Source organism: Strigops habroptila, chromosome 2, assembly GCF_004027225.2.
Source record: "Strigops habroptila isolate Jane chromosome 2, bStrHab1.2.pri, whole genome shotgun sequence".
Lineage (NCBI taxonomy): Eukaryota > Metazoa > Chordata > Aves > Psittaciformes > Psittacidae > Strigops > Strigops habroptila.
This window is the reverse complement of record NC_044278.2, coordinates 48,128,432-48,147,025: the sequence shown is the minus strand read 5'-3', so window position 1 is coordinate 48,147,025 and position 18,594 is coordinate 48,128,432. Positions and strand designations below refer to the sequence as shown.

The 18,594-nt window shown below is 39.0% G+C and overlaps 1 protein-coding gene and 1 non-coding gene across 5 annotated transcripts in view; both read left to right on the top strand.

Annotated features, from left to right (window-relative positions):
* FRMPD4 (FERM and PDZ domain containing 4) overlaps positions 1-18,594 on the top strand; it is a 298,110-nt gene that overhangs the window by 86,215 nt on the left and 193,301 nt on the right. The gene's annotated exons all lie outside the window — the stretch shown is intronic.
* On the top strand, positions 16,986-17,092 carry LOC115604618. Its single transcript, XR_003990342.1, has one exon. It is a non-coding gene; the product is annotated as a U6 spliceosomal RNA (small nuclear RNA).

The following is an 18,594-nucleotide window of genomic DNA, read 5'->3' as shown; positions in this document are numbered from 1 at the left end:
CCTTACCTTAGTACAATGATGTCTAGGCCCTCTTCTTGCAAAACCTGCAAATACTCCAGTGGGTGTCAAGTATGACAGAATACTCTGGAAGTGAAGAAGTCATTACTGCTTCTGGCAGTCTTGTGGTTTTCTTTTAAAGCTTCTTAAAATGCATAAGATTAAAAACCTTTGAGAAAAGGTGCAAGCACTGCTTTTGTATGCAGTGTGTACTGCGGTAAAATGGATGTGACAAAAGATGCGGTGCATATGAAATGCTTCAGTATGGATCATTTCAGGATGTATGACAAAGGAAGATACAGGAGTAGATGATAGCATAGATCATAAAAGCAAGTAAAGGGATGTCATTTACAGAGGTGACACAAAACCAGCTGGCACATCTGCAGAGAGCATCACATAGGAAATGTTTTCCAGCTCACTGTTAGCCATACTCACAGAGGGTACTGACAATACTTAGCAGGTAGGTAACTACAAATACCAAATTGTATGTAATGGCTGGCAGTTTGAGACAGGCTCTCATGATGATGCACTTGCGGTGGCACCTCATGTAAGGGGAGTGTTTGCTTTGGGGGGTAACACAGCTTTTTGGAATTTCTCATTTCACTAAGTCCCTTAAGGAGGCCAATGAAGGTTGGTAAGGGCCAAGGAAAGTGGACAAAGAACATGCTGATGTCTCTCCCTCTATGTTCTCTCCTTTGTTTTCTTACATTAGGTTGTTGGGTTTTTCTCCCTTTAAGGGAGAGTGCAAGCTGAAGGAGCAGTAGACTGCTTGACTTGACTTCGTTCAAGAAAAATACTGGAGGAAAACAGTTACACTGTTTGAGGGCTCCTGGAAGAAAACAGTTTGATCAAGACTAAAACACATTAAACCAAGTCTGTTTCTGTGCCTCAGAAGAAAATTTGATTCAGTAGATATTTCCTTTCTTAACTCCTAGTATGACTCTTGATATAATGTAATAAATGTAGCAGGGAAACTTGGATTAGGGGACACAGAGTAAAGCAGAATACATCTGGAAAACTACCCTCCAGTTGTCACCAGTTCGTTTGCAAATGGGAGGTTTTGCAGAGGTCTGATATTGCTTTGCATTTCTGTGAGCAGGCAGAGTGATGGAGTACCTGTACTCTGTTACATTTCCAGGTGACATTTCCTCCTTAAGGGCCTTTAAAGATAGGCTAGACAATTGTCAGAATGATGTAGGCAGAGCTGATCCTGCCTTGAGGAAATAGATGCAGCTAGTAACCTTTTCCAGTTCTAGCCCATTTCCCAACTGCTGTAGGGCACCTGCCAGTGCTCTGGTAGCTTAGGGGTGGTGAAGGGCTTTATTTGCTTGCTCTGGTTCTTTTTTAATGTGTCAACGTTTCCAGGGAAGAGGAAACTTCTTTTCCTATATTTTTGCTTTTAAGCAGAAGAAGGCATCCTTACACTAAACAGGGCCTGTTGCAACTTTGCTAGAAGCACCTTAGCTCAGTCCTTCCCTTCCATCTGAGGTGTAATATAGCTTTTGGAAAGGCTTCCTCTCAGCATCTGTGTTCTAAGACTGAAGACAGTCGCAACGGTTTTGTGTAACTTGGTGTAGTACTGGATAGCTGTGGTAGAATGTTCATTTTGCATACATGCACCATAAAAATGACTTTGATTTGGTTGTGGTTTGGGCTAGAGGGTGCTGCAGAAATATAATTAGAAAGTGTAGTTTTCATTGTCATTTGAACATGGTAAGACTTGCATAGGCCTGTTTTCTAACATTGCTTAAAGAAATACGGTGTAAAAACTGAGAGTCTGTCTCTTCCAACAGTCCATTCTGGCTTCTATTTCATAAAACCCCTGCTAAGCTCACATTCATTGTCTTTTTAAATGCCTAAAGCAAGATTTGTATTTCTTTATTTCTACAAACATGTTGGCGATAATTGTCTGAAGTACAATGGCAGTTCTTAACAACAGGTCTAGTGAACGATGTGCCATTCCTTAATTAGCCATTTCTCCCAAAATAACTACATCTCCCTTTCCCCTTGTCCCTTAAGTGCTGCTTCCTCACCCGGTTCTTGGTGACAAGTTAATTGGTCTGGGCTGTCACATAATGCTGCTGAGGTGAGCAAAACCAGTGCAAATACCATGTAACAGAAAAATGTTCAAATACCTGTGTTTCCTGTTCCTTTTTCTCTGGAGAGCAGTGGAACATGCTAGGGTGGAGGAAACATGCCCTGAAGGAAAATGCCTGAAAAATGGCTTTCTATTTATACACATTTCACTTTATTTGTGTATTTTTAGTCCAGAAACTATGTAAACATGTGTCACAGGTATTTGTAGTTGAAAAGCTAAGCGAGAATTACTTACAGAAAAATCTGGTGCAGGTCTTGAAGTGCTGCACTGAAGCAGGCTGGCTGTGGTGGTGTACTTCTCAGGGGCCTGGGGTTTCCATTTGAGCCTGTTAGAGATGGCAACATGTTACAAGGGATTGAGATGAGGGACGCTGTTTGTCTGGACAAAGGAAGAACCAGAGATTACTCTTTTCCTTCTTGTTTGTAAAAGCCTTTCCAAAAACCTAACCATTTAAATAAAAATAAATAATTAAATACAATTAGTTGTAGGACAATATTCATGGCAACCATAAAGGCACTCAGTGCAATGACAGTTCCTATTAAGACTGTTTTTTGTGGGCTCAGATTTAGATTGAAGTTTAGGTTGCTGATCTTTATGCCTGAGCAAAGTTATGTATATTAAATATTGGTGAAATATTGTATGTTGTAAGCATAGTCTGGGAGGACAAGGTCTCAGTTGTTGTGCAGGATGGTGCCCATCAGCTGTACCCAGAAGCATAAGGATTTGAACTGACAAATCCAACTGAGAGAACGGTTAGTGTTGAAGCCTGGACTGGGAAAGGATGTTTCAGCCCTGGTACTGGGAAGGAAATTCTCAGCACTCCCTTTAAGTGATCACAGCCTGTTGTTCTTGCTTTTATTGTGTGGGCTTGACTATGTGCTGTGCTGAATTACTGGTTGAACACTGCTTCAGCATTGCTGGCTTCTATTGCAAGAGTAATTCTATCTCTGCATGGAGACAGGAGCCACCAGGGTTTGGGCTGTTTCTTCAGACAGGGAGAAACATGTTCACTGGTTTGTTTTCAGAGGCTGAAGTACCAGGAGTTGTTTATGTGGTGGGGGACGTGATATTTTAAAGAAACAAGTAGATGAGGTTCTGCACAGATGCTTAGGATCTAATCTGGTTCATTCTGAGATATACATATACCACATGGTCATGGATATACATACCCATGCATTGCTTTGCAAATCTGATGTATTTTTTTTCCTGTTTTACAATCTCAATAAAATAAAATAGGTATCTTTAAAAAGTGTTGCTGTATTTGGGTATGATAGATTATATCACGCATAACTGGTTTTCTGGGACATAGGTGAAGGTATCTGCCATCTCTTTTACTATTGCTGCAAGAAACATAATGCAGTACCTACTTCTTTTAGTCGTGATTTTGATTAATTTTTCTGCTGTTACAATTTATATATGGCTGTGTGGATGAACTGCTGCATTTCCAGGTAATGTATCTTCTGAAATAATAGAATCCTCTCTCATTGTACAGTCATATATCTGAGGGTGACAATTGTTTAATCACTTTATAATTTCTTTTGAGTGCTGCTTAGTAATAACTTCTTACTTGCACATCAACTCTGTCCTGGGCAAGGAACTCCATTTTGGTAGCATCTGTACAATGCACAAAAGAAAAGTTCCTTGGTCAGTTAAACCATTCAGGAGCTAGTTTCTGTTTAATAGATCACAACTACATTATTAGTTAATGTAATATGTGCCCTCAAAGCTATGAAAAGAGTAAGCTATATTTATTATGATGCTTTAATTAAAAACTGTATGTATTACTGAGAGTGTTTCAAACTTGAACTTAATAAAATGAGAATCAGTGCAACAAATTTTGAAGTTCAGTTTCAAAAAGCCACTTGTCCTCAGTAAACTTGGAACAGAAATACTTACTGATTACATAAGTACTGTTATTTTTCTAAATTTACTGACTTTCTTGCAGAGATCTGAATATAGATGAGCATGATAAAATATTACCACTTTTCTCCTAATCCACATTGTAATTTTGCATATTACCATACTTTATAATGGTTTTACTGTTATCATTGTTGAACTGAGTGGGGTTGTTAGCTGAGTCATGAGCCACCATGTGACTGTGGTATCTGTATTTCTAGCCCAAACTCTGCTGTTCCTTCTATGAGCGCAGTACTAACTTGTTTCCTTAAGAATGAAGTAAAAGTGGCAGTGCAGCAACTTGATTTCTTAAGTTATCCACTGTAATTTGCTCCAGGCAGAAACTTTGTTTCACTACTTTTATTTCTCCTTAAGTAGTCTTTGAAAGAACTGGGGCTTTGTTTTATGACAATGCTAACAAGGTCCAAGTTTCAGATGTATTATTTTCTTACTGTGTCCAGATCCTTGTCTCTTCTACCAAAACAGTTGCTTTGCAATTCTGAAATACAAATGTCTTTTAGCCACATAACTGGGCTAGGAGGAAAACATGATGGACAGGCTTTTTCTGATTTGAGTCTCTATCCGTTCACTCTTTTATGCATAGTTTTATGTGAAAGGCAGTTTGCCATCCTGACAGCAAAGCTAGAAGGCAGCAGGATTGTCCAGGTGGCTCCAAAGGGCTGGCCATAGCACACAGGGAGGTAATCCCATGGAGAAGCTCTGTCCCCCGGCAGTGCCAGGGCTAAATTGGGCTGGGGCAGGAAGCCCTTCTTTTATTTTAGAGATTTGGATACATTTGTTTATTTAATGTTTGGTGAAAGTTGCAAAGGAAACTACCCTCAAGCCGGTAGTGCTTAGTTCCTGTGTAAATTCCTGTGTAATGCATGATTCTTTCAAATAAATGGAAGGCGATCAGTGTCTAGACAACTAACTTCTGTAATGCTTTCAAAATCCTGAACCTTGGTCATGAATCTCACACCTCCTGTGATAGCAGTTCTTCTCTGATGTGGAAGAATGAGTTTTTCCTATTCCATTTAATTTATTTAATCCTTGTTTTCCTTTTCAAAGAACAGCAGTTGAAACACATATCTTACACTTTATTTTCTTCAATGCTCAGATCCTAAGTGTGGTTGGGGGTTTATCACATTATTTTGCATAAGAAGTAGGTTTAGATAAGCATTTCAAAAAGCAATTAGAAAGCAAATACTTAATGAGATATTGAGCAGAGAAAGCTGTAATCTGCAACTGTCAAAATGTTTTCAGTATGGAAGAGTGTATCCATCACAATTTTATTTTTCCACAGGAAGGCTAACTAAGGCTGTTGAATTCAGAACTTAGAGATGGTCTTTATGAATAATATTTTGCTATAAAATAAAAAATATAATTTTTATTAGACTGTCATAAAATCAATATGTTTCATAACATGTTATGAATCATTTTTAGAGATAGTATTTTTATGAAGTATCTTTGTGGTAGTCTTTTACAAGAACTAAGTTATCTAATGTTACACTGTTTCTAGTCTTATTGCTATAAATGTACCTTGTTCTGTGTTAAAGAATGTAGCACAAAGAGTTCAAAAACTAGGTTCCTAAAAACAATATTTAAAATAACTTTTTTGTTGGGTATTTTCTGAGGTCACAGGTATGCTAGTGAAGGATGAGTGGTGATCTGTCTTTGTGAAGGCTGCATTAAAACTGTAGGAGTTCTCAGAGCTTTTCCTTCTTATATTTTAAAAATGGCTTCAGAGATGATTTATCACTAAAGCAGAGACAATTTTACTGGTGCTGAGTGAAGGTGTACGATCTGTCGATGATGGTATTTGGCGTTCCATAGTAACCTGCATGTTGATGTGAAGAAGCAACTGAAAAATTGCAAAGGCTATCTCGTCTTCACAGAAGCGGAGAATATTTTTGTCTGCTGAAATAACTGATGAAAAGATAATTTTTAACCCACAAAGCAGTGTTTGGGGTTTTTTGCCATAATGCCAAATAATTTTCCTTGGTGATAAGGAATTTCTTTAAACCAAATTAAAAATCAGAATACAGTGTGTAACTTTTAATTGCAGTATACCTTTTTGCATACAAAGGAGGTACCACTTGCTGTAGAATTTATTCAGATAAATGGAGTATGTCTCGTGATTATTGAATTAACTTATTATGATTATAAATAAAAATGTGTAATCAAGTTGGGTTTTTAACAATTGGCTACTTACCTGCATTAGTGTGCCAGCTATATTATTGGGGGGGTCTAAAGCTCCAAGACTTTTAACATAGCAATGTTTCCAAATGCAAGTGTATCTTGATTATGATTCAGTTAGTCTTCTGTGAGTATAATTTATTAGCCTTTCAAGGGACAGGAGCTGGAAACTTCTAGTAACAAAGATATTCATAAATGTATTGAAATTCCAGACTTCCAGGGCCAAAGCACTGTGCCAGAGCGTGGGTTAGCTCAGTGTGTTTATAAAGATGATGCTCAGCCCCTCTCGCAGTTCCAGTGGGGTTTGTCTTTTTCCTTACCTGGTGGGTGGTGATGGTGTCCTTCCTTACAACCCTCTTCTCCGCATTTTTTTGTTTTTGCAGGTATTAAGTGTTTTTTCCAGTAAAATGCGGTGAAAACTACAGGCAGATCTGTGATACAGAAATTTTGCAAAGGTTTGGGGGACAGATGTCAAACCAGGAACTGGGCTTCGCCTGCAGTGAAAAGAAGTTGTTCTTGTGCATATGGAAGACTTGTTCCCTCTAGCTGTTTGTGCCCTTCCCCTTTTTCTCTAGCAGGGAATGGGATTCATGAAATCAGCTGGAAAACTTTTGTTTAACAAGATGAAAGTGCCTGGTGATTTCCTGCTAAATTCTCACAACCTAAGTAAATGAGTTGCTAATTAAAATATGCTATGAAAATAAGAATACTAACCCATAGTCCTTAAAGATACAGAACTTAACCTTATGTCACATGATACTTGATATATAGTAATAAAATAACTGATAAAGTAATAGGATATTACTTACCAATATCATTATAATAAAATAGTGGGCACTGACAAGCAAGTTTTCTGGAGGATTACTCCGTTACATGTCATTATCTAAAGGACTCTTAAGTATGTTGTTTAAATCATTGCAGGGAAGATAGCAAAATCAGAAATTATTGTGGAATAGAAAACAAAAGTAAGTGTCTTGAGATGATGTGGATACAAGCTGGGATTCTGTAAAAGGAAGATAAAAAGTGCATGAGGGATTGGCAGTGAATTATAAATCTATGCAAGAATCGCCTAATGCAGGATTTTTTTATTTATTTTTTTTTAATAAACCTGAGAATTAAAGATTAGATACGTAAGCATTTTCTGCTGAACTTCTATTTAAGGCAAACCATTTGGAATTCACAGTTCTATAGGTTTTTATGTGAAATCTTAATTTGGATTTGGTAGCTGTAGTGATGGATTTGGATTTGGCATTTAGGATGAAGTGATTTAGATTTAGGATGAAGTGAATGGGTGAAATAAGTTCACCTCAAGAAATATGAATGCCTGTGTCCTTCTGACATGAAACTATTGTACCTTTGTGGCTTGACTGTGGCTGATTTAGTCTGTTCTGCTTAGAAAAGTAGATGATAAGATGTACTAGAAAATAAAGCATTGGACCAATGGAAACATTTATTCTCTATTTATTGTAGACTTTGTTGTAAAATGAATTCTTTTAATGTTCTAGAATTAGGTTCCTGGAAGCTTTATAGAGGTTTTGCTCCTATATGAAGAAAACACCGTGTTTTCCTCTGTGAAAATTTCACCCTGTGAGGATATTGCCAAATGGTGGGGAGGCAGAATATGATGCTTCCCCTACCCCTATACATGTTGTGTAAAGGGGAAGGTGAGACATCCTGAATGCTTGTTTCTTTTTGGCATTTTCTGCATTCATAATCTTCGTGGACTTTTTTAGATGATGAAATTAATTATCAAAATTCGAAGCACAGATTGTTGTGGATTCTGTCCTTGCAGTGCTCCAGTATGTGTTGTCTTGAATTCAGTATTGTGTGAGCAGATGGTTACATCTTACCTTTCTGGTGCTGTCTTAATAGTACAAAATTTTTGTATTATAAAGAAATTAAAAAACCAGTAGTATTTGCTACATTTGGCTCAGCTTAACTGCCCCACCTGTTTCCTTATTTCCATTCATGAGCTGGATTAGCAGGAAGAAGTAGCAGGGGGAGATGGTTTTCTCTGTGAAGCAGACTGCAGACTGAGGAGCAACATAGGGCCAGTGTGGTGCTCATGTGAACAATTCATCTTGACATTAATGGCCATTACGAATACAAGGTGAGGCTAACATGCAGTGATTACACATGAAGAGCCAAATTATTATTGTTAATGATGATGTGTATATGTTTCAGCAAAGGCTGGATTGCTTCTAATGGGTTTTGTTTTCAATTCCTTTGTTTAATGTGAGGTACTTCTGGCTCCTGAGTTCTTGTTTTAAATAGAATTCCCATCTTTTGCTGTCTGTGAAAAGTTATTCCTGTTTTTTTCTCTCTATTGATTTATGCAGTTTTATTTCTGTTTTTTGGGGTTTTTTTGGGGGGGGGAGGGTGTTGTGTTGGTTTTTTGTTTGCGTGTGTGTGGTTGGTTTTTTTTTTTTCTTCAACTGTGAAAATAGGCATCATATTTTCACATGTATAACTTGCACCATATATAACCTATGTAAACTATGAGGGAAGGCAGTACATTGAGGGAGCAGCTGGCAGGTAATGGTGAATTGAAAACGGGGGAACTGGGATTTTGGAGGAGGGAGGGAAGAGGAGAAAAAGCATTCCTGCTGCTGGGGCTACTCGTGCCCAGGCAGGTGGGGGTGTGTGACCATGGAGAAGGGACTACACTGGGCAGGGTGCAACTGAGAGGAAGGATTTTGAGCTCTCTTTCAGGTAATAATGTCCTGGATGGCACGCAGACCTGTACTGGGTTCCTCAGGTGCAGCAAAGGAAAATTGCTTGGAGTGGTGAGACTTGTTTTCTGCCAGTTCTGTTTTACTGACGTATGATGTGGTTTCACCATACATATGGTATGGTTTAGATGGATATGGCTGACAACAGAAATGCCCAAGCTCTTTCTCCTCCTCTCTAGCTCCTGGCTGTGTTTCCTCGGACCAGTTTGTTGATTCAGTGGAAAGCTAGCCCATCTCCCCTGGCCTCCCCTCCTGCACCTCATGTTGACACCCTAAGCCCCCTTCACTCACTTATGGCATGGCTGCACGATTGCTAAATGCTGAACAAGGGAGGGCTGCCCAAAGGGTATGTCCCTTTTGGTGGCTTTCTGAGTTGGGTAGAATTAAACACAAGTCTCTGCTCTCAGCCTCTGGCTCAGGTGGAGCACACTGCTGTGTCTGAGTTCATTGCAAGGAGGGCACACAGGGGTTGGACGGGATCTCAGATGAGAAGCAGAAGTTTGCCTGATGTCTATGAAGAAGGTTTGTGAAGCAGGTATAATCATCACTGTTCCTCTATGCCTAGGAAAGCTACTCAGGATACTCAGGAAAACTGTAGCAAGTCTGATTCATTGATGGATGACAGGCTGCATTTATGCTCTTCCTACCCTTCTGTTCCTGAGTTTCTGTATTTGGCAACCTAGCCTGAGATACCCTCTGGGATGCTTCCTACCCCGCCTTCTAATGATGCTAATGGTGAAACTGCATGACAGGTGATGTTTGGATGTTAGCTTGCTCATGGCAAAGAAAAGAGTATGAGCAGCCAAGCTTAAAACACCTGCCATTTAAAAAAGAAGAAAAAAAAATCTGGCTGTTTCATCTGGAAACAATAATTTAGCTTTTCATTAAGAGTCTTCATTTGCTGTAGAAAACTAAAACTAAGGGGGTAAAAAAACCCCAACCTTGGTGTTTTTGGTCAGTCTTCCACAGGGACAGAGCCCCAGTATGCTAATTACCATGGAAATGAAATTTACTAGAAGTGCTGTTGGTAAATCTCAATGGTGGGTATCGTTCAATTTGTTAAATGGAACTTTCAAAGAAGAAAAAAACCAGGATAGTTACTTAGAAGGAAAAGATGATGTGAAATTAGTTGTATGTCCCAGGAAGCCTTCATAAAGGATACCCTTCTTTTCTCAAGCAAGAGAAATAGGAGCTGGGCATTTTGAACAGAAGTGGCATTTTAACACTCAAGCCATATTGTGAGTTTAACTGAAAACTGAATTTCAAGATCAGACATATGAATGTACCCAGAGGGATTTGCTCCCTGAGACATTTCAGAGCAACTCCATTGAATTAATTTCATTTATTTCCACTTTTTCAGTGCTTCATTTAGAAATTAAGTGAGGTTTAACTCTAGTTTTGTGTAGTCATCACTAGTTTCGGAAGTGTGAAGAGTACTTTCCAGAAGATTTTTATGACAGCTTTAATAAATAATTTCAATCTATGTTTTTGTTTATTGTCTCAAGACTGAGAGGTTTCTAGTGGCCTTCAGGCAACTGCTTAATTTACCTAATGCATGTTATAGTATTGAAAAAGTGATCTCCATCTCTGTGAAAGAAGGTACAGGTTAAAGGCTAAGAATAGCTGGTATAGCATTCAGGTATATGGAGTCAGTATAGCAATTGGTTTGTGCTGATATTTTATTTTGACAAACACCAGCTTTCTGACAACATTTAGTATTTGCAGCTGCCTGTTGAGGGCATTAGCTTATATGCCTTCAGTAAAGATTTCCTTTCTTTAGTCACAGTAAAAGGAGAGAAATGTTACCTTGCTTTCATTTGTTCTTTCAGTTATTTCTTCATTGTGGTAAAAGATGCACAGGCAGTGCAGGACAGGAGGATACTGGGAAAGGCTGGAGGCTGCACAACTTGGGGAAGTGCGTTCAGATTTGGTCCATGGGGCAAAGGGAGATAATTATGGCAGGAAGAGAGAGGTGTGAGACAGTGAAAGTATGGTGGATTAGGACCTCTTCCGGGGTAACAAGAAACAGGACGTAGCATGTGTCTGCTCATGATGCATACAGTTTGGCTTTTACCCATGTATCTTAAAGGGTTTTTTTGACAGAGAATTGGATTCACTTTCCAAATGCTAAGTAACTTTAAAAACAACCCATCCTTTATTTTCTTTTCCTTCTGAAAAGCACTTTGCAACTCTTGAGTTTCTTCTAGGTATACTGTTGGCAGACTGTGAATCCTGAACCTTTAAATCTGCAGTGCAGGCCTCTTACAGCAAGAGGAAAAGAGGCAGGTTTGGTCATCTTGGGGAGCCAAGTGCTAGAAAGAAGCTTGACATACTATTTCTTTGTATTAAAACTGTTCGGTAGGCAATAGCACAATAACAGAGACCAGGAGCCGAGTTTGAGCTTCAGGTCTGTGAGGAGAGCGCTGTCTGTAGTTTGGTGATAAAACAGCCGGAAGAAAATTACCTTGCATGATCAGTCCAAGTCTGTTAATTTATTGGCTTGGCAACAGTTTCATAGAGCGGCTACATGGGTGGGATTGAATTGCTTTACTTTAGAGGGAAGGGTAGGAAATCTTTGTTGTAAATAAAAGGCAAAGGAGAACTAGAAGTATGGTTAAAGCTCTGTTAAAAAGAGGCAGAAGCATAGATTTTCTGCCTTGCTTCCAAAAGAAAAATGAGGTGTGATCTAACTGGAGTGATGATATTTAATTAAAATTGAGCATTCATGAGAAGCAAAGGTATGATTTTGGTGGGTGTTTTTTCCCTGTAGATTTTCAGGTAGCAGCATACGTATGGTCATTGAAGCCTTCCTGCGAAGCTTTCCACCATTTGGATTCAAATTAGTGCTGATTGCAGTTCTCACAATTTTCTGTCAGAAGGTACAAAAATGGCACTCATAATAAGAAAAAGGGGGAAATATATAGGATAGTATCACACAGTTGTGCAGCAAAGGTGGTACTTCGTGGGTTGTTTGGGGTTTTTTTTTCCCTTTTTTTTTTTTTTCCCATTTTGCTGCCTTTCTCCCTCCCCCCAGTTGCTTCAATAATTTATTCAGTGAGTGCTGTGAGTCTGGGATTGATGAACAAAATATTGGCTACTACAGAGCTTGATCCCACTTCTGAATCACTCTGTCTCAGGAATGAGTACTTTGTTCTCAGGTGACCATGTAGCACCCCAAGTTAACATCTCTTACCTGGTGTAATTGCAAGATTGCCCTAAGGAAATGACACTGTACTTTTCTTAAACAGTAGCAGACCTAGCATATGATATGTGAATAAGATACTTTTAAGTCCACCCATACAGTGAGCCAGGTTTGGACTTCAGTACTTGGTCTCATGTTTTTATCTTAGTTGCATAGTTTTGGTCTTAGAGAGTTAGTAAAGTTATTGAAAAAAACAACCCAAACTATTGTATTTCAGAAATGATGCTTTACTAATCTAAATTCAGTGTTAATAAGTAGGCAAGAGGCAAATGCTGGTCCACTCATCTCACATGATCTGAGATTGTAATGAGTCAAAGGATACTTCCTCCACACAACGCAAGTCCCCCTGTCCTGAGTCTCCTTGCTGAGCTCTATCTTGAAGATCAGTGGGTTATTCATTTAACTTTTTATTGGCAAAGATTAGTTTAAAAAGCTTCTTGACCAAGCAAAGTTTGGCATGTCATGAAGCTGGCATCAGAGAGAATCCTCCAAATGAAATCAGATGTATCACTGTTCCTGTATCTTGGTCACAGGGGACACTTGTTTCTTCAGTTACTGTTGGTTTGGGACAGCTGTTGAAATCAGGCTAGGAGGTTTTCTACTCTGTTTTGCATGCCTGCAAGTGATAGGGAGTTTGCTTCTGGTTGTGTGAATTCCAGGTCCTAACTGTTTTATTTTCTGTATTTTTGCTTGAATGATATCATCGAGATTGAAACTTCCTGTTACTACTAACTGAAAGTATAATTAATATAGGGCTAATGCTTTGGCAGGGAAAAAAATCCCCAAACCAGATGCTGGTGTTAATTGGACATTGAATTGCTTCAAATCATTCGTTAGCCTGTAGTTACATTGTTCCAAATCACCTGCAGTTTCATTTCAGTCAGAAAGCGATAATATTTTTTTAATTAAGGTGTTATTATAAATTAACCTGTCAATAAATGACATTAACTTTTTCAGCAGTGCAGTTACAAGTGGATGAATTTGTAGCACTGTTCTTTAGCCAAAAGAGAAATACTGGATTCAGTGCTGAGTTGTTACATACTAATGAATAATTTATTTACTGAATTTTGTCTTTTTCTGTTCACAATGTGACTGACAGAGCACCAGCCTTCTCCAAATGTTCCATTCTTCAGAATTACTCTGATTTTTGGGATCTTACAGATTCGACTTTGCTACTCAGGATGCTAACATCTTTGCCTTATTCTGGACTAGATAAATACATTGTCTGTTAACTTCCCTGATCTGGCTAAGAACCATTTTTGTATTACAGGTTTTGGTGGGAATACGTATTATTAATGAGTTTTTAAATTCAGTTTCTGTGGTAGCTTAGCATGTGTGTTCTGCTGTAAACCTAATTGTGTAAATGATCATGAAAGGAATGTGTGGTTGCTCAGACATCAAAGTGAAATAAAAATACGTTGAACTGCAGAAATACTTTATATCTGGTCAGATTCAGGTTATTATTCTCATTTACAAGATCAATAGGGCTTTTGGAAGAAAAGTGAACTGTCTCCAAAAGCATTACTGGAAGAAAATTGGCTTACAGTGCACATCTCGTGTAAGGAAATACGTAATAAAGTTCTTTCCAGGATTCATAAATGCTTGTACTAGAGGAGTCTATAGATCCGCCTGTTTATTACTGAACAGTTGATTGCTGAAGCAGCTCTCTTTAAAAGGCGCTCTCCATGTGTAGTATTTTTATACCAGATTTAAAAACAAAACAAATGCTGTGAAGTATTTCTGGTGTACTGTGCTGCAGTAAAAATGAAATTCCAAGCCCCTGAAAGGGGTGCTGTATCAGGATGGGGGGCTGTATTGGGATGGGGCTTGTGCTGGAAGTCTTGCTGTGATCTGAAGAGGTAATCCTGAGGCGTATGTGGAGTTGGTGAGTGTCATTGCTCCTCTTGCTCATGGGCTGCTGCTGCTGCATTTCAAGGTCATGTGCTTCTGCTGCTGGCTCACCCCATACCCTGCAGTAATCTGGTTTGCAGGAAGACACTTGACATTTTAAGAATTTGTTTTGTGTTTTTCTCTTTGTCATCTTCTGACATCTGCACACGATTCAAAATAGCACTGTCCTTACTGCCTTGTCTGCTTCTTGGAAACTACCAAATCTGCTTCTGTTGGAAGATATTTTGTTGTCTTTTTTCTCCTATTCTCTAGCAGACAGTTAAGTTTGGATGTTATTACTGAGGTCTGAGGAGATGTTTTTCCTTTCTAAGCGTGAAAGAGAGGAGCACATGCAGGAGCTCATGTACGGTCTTGGACAGAGATAGAAGAAAATGGCCTTTGGTATTAATTGCTGGACCTCTCCTGGGAGCAGTTGTAGGACCAAAGTCAAAACATTTGAAGTGCAACTACAGTTTGCTTAGTCCCTGAACACAGATCATACCTGGTCTGTCACAGACAATAGCTTTTAACTGGTCTTCAAAATCAATTGGTGTGATAATGTTTATGACACACTGGCTTTTACTGAAAGTTTCTGTCCTGTAGGAAATCAGGACTCAGGTTCTGAATACACGTGCTTTGAGTAATAGTGAATTATTTGATATCTGGCGCTTTTCCTGCTAACTATTTCCATGACGTTGTATGTGGTGTTACCCACAGGCATATTGGGATGCTGAAGTGGAACTATTTTTTAATTACTATTTTTGATTGATTTGAGAGGGCATGGGGGGGCATGAGGTTCTACTAGTGAAGGTAAAAAAAATGCAACAAATCAAAACCACAAAACCCAAGCCACAAGCCAGTGAACAGTGTGATTCAGGTGCATTTATTCTGCCTTTGCAAAATATAATAATTACTTTTTAATTCTTATTTCCTGTCTGAATTCATTGCATTTTGTCCTTCAATGTGTGTTCTTCCGAATTACTCTCCTCTTAATGGACTTCCTGCTTAACTGCATTTTTTCTTCCATGCCCTTCATAGTAACGTAATTTATCTCCTGTTCCCTGCTTTTTGTATATTCCCCCAAAGTTCATATGTTTCAGGAGTGCTTTGAGCTCCCTGAGTTCACTACAGGTACCAAAGGCTGTTGATTTTCTGTCAGTTGGCAGTTTCACCTATTTTAAGGAAGACTAGGCAAATTCTACGTTACTGTGTGCAGTGAAGGCAGGAGAAGAACGAATGTTGCTCAGGGGTTTCCAAAGGGTCTGTAAGCTGGAGGAAAGCATGGAGAAAATGTAGATTAAATATTTATTTTTTCAGCTCTCTAGCAGTGCTGTGACTCACCAGGAGGCAAGAAAAGAAGTTGATTTTCCTTCAGCCTCTTGCAGAGGCTGTGTATACACTTTGCCTAGGTTGTTCAATGGTACGTAGAAAATTAAAGGTTGGTTCTTGTGGGGTTTCATCCTAAGTGGAGGAAGCTGGTCTCAGCTCAAAAAAGCAGAGAGCAGGCTATCTTCTCAGGGAGGTACAAAGTAGATTCTTTGCTAGGTTTTGTGCTCAGAAGGGAGCAAACCTGGTTGCCCAGTGCTGGGGTAGTCTGAGCATTAGAAAGTACTTAATTTGAGAGAGTGGTCTTCTGTCCCTCTGTGACCAGAAGATAGTACAATTTTAGCACCAGAAAAGGAGTTCACACTTGGTTTTGGCACTTGCAAATATGAATGCAAAACTCTTTTCTTAGCAGCAGGCACAGTTTTCCATGCTTTGTGGAGAGTTAGCTGTGTGTTGGTCTGCCATTAGCCCCTTACTCATCTGTCTGTTGCTATTGACAGGCCACTTGTAGGAATGTCCACTTCTGATTTTAATTTTCAGATGTTTAGCTTGTCTACAGATTTTAATCTTGAAAACCAAAATCTATTCAGCGGGAGTGCTTGGGTGTACTTTGAACTGCATGTGTCTAAATAAGGTCTGTGGGTTTGGTGGAGGGATACGTTTTGGCCATTCATGATTGATAAAGCTGACAGCCTGGAGTTACTAAATGAATGAAAATTCTCTGAGAGACAGAGCCAACAGGCAAGTGCCTATTCTGAGCTTGCTCGTTATGCCAGAGAATGTTGTTGAGAATGTTGTGAAGCTACATAACACTTCCATTGTGATTAGTTTCATCACTTCTTCATGTTCTGCAAAATAAACACATTTAGATGGCTGACCATGACAAGCATTTCAAGAAGTGATGGTCTTTAAGTGTCAGCAAAGACGTAATTAAGCTGAATATTGAAAAGAGCTTCACAGCTGTGAGTACAGTTAATCAATGAAATGGTTTCTTGAGAAAAGTCAGTGATGTTCCACATCAGCTTTCAGTCCTGTATTTTTGGGTCTAAGAATAATAGAATTAATACCATCCTGAAGGTGGTGGAGACCAGCCTTTGAAACCTCAATGTGGACAGCAACCATCCATTAACCCATTAACCCACTGCCTCTGAAGCCTTTTGGGGAGCTGCTGTGCTGTAACCCTGCTGGGAGCAGGGATGGAGCGGTTTAATTCACAAGATTAGATGCTTCTATGTCATTTATAGAAAGAAGGATTGCTAATAGGAAGTTGGTGATGGTGTGTTCAGAATTGACATAGTGCACAGTGGCATGGCACTCATGGTACAAATCCTTGGGCTTTTCCTTAGTAAGAGGAAATGCAGTTTTCCACAAGAAAAAATTATATGCTACCATATTTCAGCTACAAATCCATTGGTTTTCAAAGACTTCACTGTGAGCCTATAGTGAATGTTTTAGCCATAGTTACGCACCCTAATTCCTTGATCTCCTGGTTTTACAAACGCTGGTTTTGTGGCAGCAAATTGTTCAAACTGAGGTTTCGCTTTCTACATGATTGTTAAGGTGACAGGGTGAGCCACCAGCATCTGAGCCAGTCTGCTAATTTGGGGTTGTTGGAAAGGGACAGGAGACATCCAACAGACATCCAGTTGTGCTCAGTTTGACAGCATGTATACTAAAATTGGAATGATACAGACATAATTAGCATGGGCTCTGTGCAAGGATGACACACAAATCTGTGAAGTATTCCTTATTTTAGGAAAATGGTCACAGCACCAAGCCTGTCAGAGTTCAAGGATGGCACTCTTAAGTCGTATGGTTTAGTGTTATGTAGTCCTGCAAGGAGCAGGGAGTTGGAGTTGATGATCCTTATGGGTCCCTTCCAACTTGAGATATTCTATGATTCTGATTCTTATTAACAGCAGGAAAATGGAACGAGAAAAAAGTCAAGTTGGCAGAGAGCGAGGTATAAGGAAACTGCAAAGTAAAATGGAAAAGAAGGAATCACATAGCAAAAGTAGGGGTTGGAAATGCTAGCAGAAATGGTGGAGAAAGACATTAAATAAAGAAGGAAATTAAAGGTGAAGAGGAATGCAGGTAAGTGAAAATCAGAGAACCAAATTAGAAGAGGAGGAGGGGAAGAATGCAGTGATTTAATAGTGGTACACTTTATTAAAAAAAGTTTAAAAAAGTAGCAGTGATAAAGAGCATCTATCTATAACTGCTGTGCAAACATGCAAAACCCACTATTGAGAAAATTCCTAGTTTGCATATTGGCAGATGCTTCACTTGGAGTGCTTTATGTAAGCCATAGGCCTAGTGTGTCTTACTGGCCCTTCCTTTTTAAAGATAGCTGGGGGCCAGTGGTCTGTCAAGGTGAGGATGATGGACTTGGAAATCCCCTCTCCCACTCTATATTACTATTAATGTGTAGGGAAGCTTGTAGTGTAGAGTAGTAACAATCCTTTAATAGTAGATGCAAGATGGATGCTAAATAAGTCTCTGTGTAAATTTCTTTGAGTGGCTTCACACCCCCACTCCTCCCAAGTGTGACTTTTATAAACACTTTTGGTTTGGTGGATACTTTGGCTGTTATTTTGATTTCTCAGACTCCAAAGCCTGACATTGTTAGGCTTTTCTCTAGAAAGATGAAGACCAGAAAAACTTGAGTTACAAATAAAAGTTACATTTTGCTATTTAAACTACATATGCAATTAAAAAAAAAAAAAAAAAGGTGGCCAGAGAAGATCCATGTTTCTGGATCCTCATGGTAAAGTGGAAAACCCTGACTTGTGTAAGACGTAGCTCCACTGCTGGCATCTTTATGAATCAGGAACATAGGAAACACGTCTTCATATCTGTCTTCCACTTTTCCATTCATATGTAACTGCTTACACCCAACTTCTCACCTCTATTGGACTCTTCATTTACCTTGAGTAAAATGAAGAAATAAAGTGAATGCATTATTGTCTTGAGGAATTATGATGCTTCCAAAGAAGTGTTTGATTTGGATAGGTATACAGTGCTACAGCAACATTCTCTCTGACAAGTTCTATTTATTGCTAGGGAAAAGCACTTGAAAGTTAAAATCTGTGGTGTTTCAGAGAGGAAGATGTCTTCATTCAGTTTGAAATTCAGTGGGATTTTGGTGACTAAGTTAGCTTTTTTAATTTCTGACCCTTAGACTCACAAACAGAGCTGTAAATGTCCGCTTGCAATTCTTTGTTTTGCTTTGGTTTGTGCTGTCACTCAGCTTCCTT